The sequence below is a fragment of the Vombatus ursinus genome, unplaced genomic scaffold, assembly GCF_900497805.2.
Source record: "Vombatus ursinus unplaced genomic scaffold, bare-nosed wombat genome assembly UNPS02015066.1, whole genome shotgun sequence".
Lineage (NCBI taxonomy): Eukaryota > Metazoa > Chordata > Mammalia > Diprotodontia > Vombatidae > Vombatus > Vombatus ursinus.
In genome coordinates this window covers 932924-938315 of record NW_020954844.1, presented here as the reverse complement: position 1 = coordinate 938315, position 5392 = coordinate 932924, and positions in this window count along the sequence as shown.

The following is a 5392-nucleotide window of genomic DNA, read 5'->3' as shown; positions in this document are numbered from 1 at the left end:
CACACACACACACACACACACACACACACACACACAATGGATTTATGCTCTAAATGACTCATCTGGTTTGACAACCACTTAGCACTGCCCTTCAAAACTTTAATGAAAGCAGGCTGTCCTGAAAGTCCTCTGTGTGGGAGTTTCAAGCAGGAATTACTTCACCAGCAAGATACCGTCCAACCTGATCTAATAACTTATTTTGTCTCTCTTCTCTCTGACTTAGCTCAAGTACCTCTACACTTTCTCTGGCCACTTCATTCAACAACTGATCATTGATATTCCCGAGCCCTTCGTCACTGCTGGACTTGGAGTCGAGGAGTCCTGTGTTTGGGACCTGCCTCGGACTCTGAACAAGTCACTTAAGGTCTCTTCAGTCAAGTTGTCAAGTCACCAAACTTATGAAGTCCCTGCTGTGGACTATTTGTAGGACTAAAAACACCAGAAGCCCACCCTGTCCCCTCAGCCCCAAGTCAGCAAGTATGTCAAATACTGAGTTCCTACCAAATACCCTGGCACCATTCTAAGCGTTATGGGAGAATACCATCGAAAGAGACATAGTCCTTGACCTGTAGTCAAGTGGCACAGTGAATAGAGTACTGAATCTGGAGAAGGCCCAAGTTCAAATCCTGCTTGAGATACTTATTAGCTGTGTGACCCTGGGCAAGTCATTTAACCTTCATCTACCTTAGTTTCCTCAGCTACGAAATGGGGATGGTAATAACATCTCTCTTCCCAGAGTATTGGGAGGATCAAATAAGATATTTGTAAAGCACTTGGCATAGTGTCTGGCACCTAGTAGGTGCTCAGTAAATACTTATTTCCTTTGTGAACTGAGTTTTAAGAGAAGCTAGGGATTCTGAGAAGTAGAGATGAGTGAGGGCACGCTAGACATGAAGGCAAAGGCACAAAAATCAGAGATGGAATATTGTACATCTGGAACCATCAAGAGAGCATTTTGTTGGAACTATACTATGTATAAAGAGGAGGAGTGTTCTGGAAGGGAGGTTGGATTCATATTGTGAAGAGCTTTAAATGCCAAACAGAAGAGTTTGAATTCAAACACAAAAATTTTTTATTGACACCTTTTTTTATTTTTACAAAATATTTGTTTCAAAATATATCTCTTCCTCCAGCCTTCCCTACTCCTCTTTTATAACAATTTTTAAAGAAAAAAAAAGCAGCTCATTGATACCAATCAACACAATGACCTAGGACTGCCAATATATACAATGTTCCACATGTATAACTTCCCACCAATGAAATCAGAGGTTCCCAAATTTATTTGACCTATCACTCCCTTTTAAAAAAAAAATGACTCAGTGCCCTTCTGGAAATCTACTTTCTTTAAACCTTTAATAGTTTTTTTTTTTTAAAAATCTGCATCATTTAAAAATTTTTTTTAAAAAACGATGCATCTTAAATTTAATAATTTATTGTAAATTTATGGGTCTTTTCCCTCATTGAAATTTTGATGACACAATATTACATCATGTATCATATTGTAAACAAGCCATTACACGCACATATTCCTGCTAATATATGCTGGACTTCCTGACAATGTATGACAGGTTCACCTACCAACACTTGCTTGTTAAGACCCGTCAGTGGACTTGACCACTGACCGGATTATAGCTTGCATTTTGTGTGTTTATTTTGAAAATAATGTAATCACTACAGCTTTAACTCTGTTACACAACAGATGAAATATATACAAATGGTTTTTTCAAATTTTTCTTCTCTTCTTTTCTTATGCTTCCACTGCCTCCTTATTTTTATTCAATGCCCCCTTAATTGTACCCAAGGCTACTACCACTCCCCTTACCCCCCATCATTCCAGGGGGTGGTATCACCCACTTTATGAACGTATGCCTGAAATTAAGGAAATGGGTTTTGAGGTTGGGGAGAGGCATTCTTCCAGAGAGTTATTCTTTTCTAAAGAGGCTGTATTTTATCCTAGAACCAAGAGGGAGCCACTGGAATTTCTTGAAAAGGAGAGCAACATTGCCCAACCCATGATTGAGGGATAAAGCTTTGGCAGCTGTGTGGAGAATAGATTACAGAGGGGAGAGAGGAGTCAGTAAGATCAATTAGAGAGCTATTGGCACAACCCAGAAAAGAAATGACTCATGTCTTTGATGCTGTAGGACCATTGTTGCCTTCTGGTAATGTTTCTGGGCTGTTCTTTCTCAGCTTGTTCGCCGGTGGATGTGATCTCTTTGCACTATTCCCAGTTTAGTCTCCTGTAATTCTGCTGCTGTTCACTGCCTTTTGTGAATAGACTTCCTCTATTTAGAGCCATAAGGGCCATGGCAGGGAAGACTTGTTCTGTTTGGACTCAAGGCAGAATTAGGTACATGATTGATATGGGCTTGAGAGAAGGAAGACTTTCCTAAAGTGGAATGGACTGCCTCAGTGGCCCTCATTGGAGGTCTTCAAGCAACGGATGAATGGCCGTAGGGAGAATTCTTGGTCAGGTAGGAGAGGTTAGACTCAATGACTATCTATCTCATCCCCAAGTCTGGGCGTCTGGAATTCTGCTGTTTGTATACTTACTGAACCACTAGGTGGTGCTATAAAGCAGTAAATAGCACTGAAGTCTCCCTCGTAGGAACAAAGCCTCAATAGATAAAGGCACTTTCCAACTTTGCAGCCTTTCATGTGAAGTGCAGTGTACGAATGAATAAGTCCTTACTATGTGTGAAGCAGGACAGATACAGATAGAAAAGCATGTCAATCCTTGCTCTCAAGGAACTGTGTGCTTAGCATAGTTCCTGGCACATAGTAGGTGCTTAATAAATGTTTATTGATTGATTAAGGAAGACACACATATAGGAGGGTTTAGCTGCAAGGGAGATGGAAAGACGCAGAAGTCTTAAGGGTATAGCTATGGGATGGGTGATAAGGCCTGGGGACCTTAGGGCATAGGGGTCTTGAGCAGAGCTTTGAAGGAATCTGGGGATTCTAAGAGTCTGAGGGAGTGAGTGCATCCTAGGTATGGGGAGCAGCTAAAGCAAAGGTCATATAAGACCAGGCCCCTCCCCTCAAGGAGATTCTTTTTTTTTTTAATTTATTTTCAGTTTTTTTTAATGAGGCAACTGAGGTTAAGTGACTTGCCCAGAGTCACACAGGTAGTAAGTGTTATGTGTCTGAGGCCGTATTTGAACTCAGGTCCTCCTGATTCCAGGGCTGATGCTCTATCCACTGCACCACCTAGCTGCTCCCTCAACGGGAATTCTTCCTAGTCTAGCTGAAATGACAAGCCTGTAGCAGTTATTTACTAGAATCTAAGGGACACTGGTGGGCAGAAAAGGCCCCCAAACTCCTGTCTGCTACAAGACATACATGCAGAAAAAGAGAGAGCTTATGTTAGAAGGCCCCCGAGAGAGTGCCACATGTGATACAGACTATAAATGTTCTCTCTCTAGGTAGTTCATGGAAGGGATTAATTTCCAGCTGGAGTGGTCAAGGAAGCCTTAAGAAGACCAAAGAGGCTCAACTGGGGGCCATGAAGGATGGGCAGGATTTCAGTAGGTGGTGAAGAGGGCATTTCAAATGCGGCCAGTAGTGTAGGGAAACACCTAGAGGGGAAAATAAAAGACAAGCTACATGTAGGGGATAGTGAACAGACACATCTAGAGTACAGGAGAGAATAATAATAGAGACAGTGAAATAAGGAGGTGTGTCACACAGTGGATTGGGCACTGGATTTGGGGTTAGGAAAACCTGGGTTTGAATCCCATCTCATACACTTACTAGCTGTGTGACCCTGGGCAAAGGATAACCTCTCTGTGCCTAAGTGTCCTCATATGTAAAATGAGGGAGTGGGAATCAATGGCCTCTCTTTCCAGCTCTAAATCTGTGATCTTGTATTAAATTGCATGCTGGGAACAGCTAGGTGGAGCAGTGGATAGAGCTCTGGCCTTGGAGTCAGAAGGACCTGAGTTCAAATCCAGCCTCAGACACTTGACAGTTATGAGCTTATGTGATCCTGGGCAAGTCACTTAACCCCAATTGCCACACCCAAAAAAAGCAAAAAAATAAATAAATAGCATGCCAGAGAAATGGAAGATTAATATTAATAATTGTCCATAACCAGAGAGCTATTTCCAGCACAGTCAGAACATAGGGACTGATCATTTGATAATATCCGAACGTGGACATCATTGTTGTTTATTGTTCAGTTGTTTTTTTCAGTCAATCCAACTCATCACGACCCCATTTGGGGTTTTCTTGGTGAAGATACTGGAGTGGTTTGTCATTTCCTTCTCCAGCTCATTTTACAGATAAGGAAACTGAGGAACACAGAGTTAAGTGACTTGCCCAGGGTCACACAGCTGGTAAGCGTCAGAGGCCAGATTTGAACCCAGGAAGGTGAATCTTCTCGCACCACCTAGCAGCCCAATATGAACATTAGGGCATAACAGTTCAGCTCGGGCTGTAGGCCTTCACACTGATGTGCCCCCTGGTAGTTTCACAAATGCAGATGGCAGATTCTGTGCAGCACTGCAGAACCCCAGATTTGGAAGGAATCCTAGGATTGTAGATTTAGAGATAGAAGAGACTTTGCAGGCCATGAAGTCTTAGACTCTCATTTTGCAGGTAAGCTAACTGAGTTCCAAAGATGTTTAGTGACTTGTCCAAGGTCACACAGGTAGTGTTTGAGAAAGAATTTGAACCCAGATTTCCCTGAGTCCAATGCACTATTGGAAGGCCAGAAGCAGGCTTTATCATGAGTCTTCCAGGATGGAGGTTGGGTTATTTTGTCCTGCAAAATTCTTAAGTCTTTCTTTACAATGTTGTACTTATTGTTTAAATGGTTTGGTTCTGCTCACTCTACTGTGCATGAATTTATACAAATGTAGCAAAGGTGGACTGGGCCTAAATGGGCCATTTCATGGAACATGTACCCAGAGCTCTTTGGAAAGCTCCCAGAATTCCAAGGGACTGTTATTTCAGGGCATATGCTCAATGGAATGCCCCTTAAGGCCCACTCAGCTTTCTCCTACATAAGTCCTCCTAAATATCTCCAAATCTGTCCTTTTAATGCCATTTTTTAATTTAATTTTTTCATTTAACCAACATTTCTTTTTTCTCCCTCTCATCCCTACCTCCTCCAGTGGAAAAAAAGGTAGGGAGGGGAACGTCCTTATAACAGATACATAGAATGAAGCAAAGCAAATTCCCACCTTGGCCAAGTCAAAACATCCAATTATTTCTTATTGAACAATACTACTCCATCACATTCATATCCCATCACTTGTTCAGCCATTCCCCAACTGATGGCTACTCCTGCAGTTTCCAGGTCTTTGCCAACCAAAAATGCTGCTAGGGAGAGTTTTTATACAAATTGGCTTCTTTTCCCTTTGTGTGTGCGGGGGGGGGGGGGGGGGGG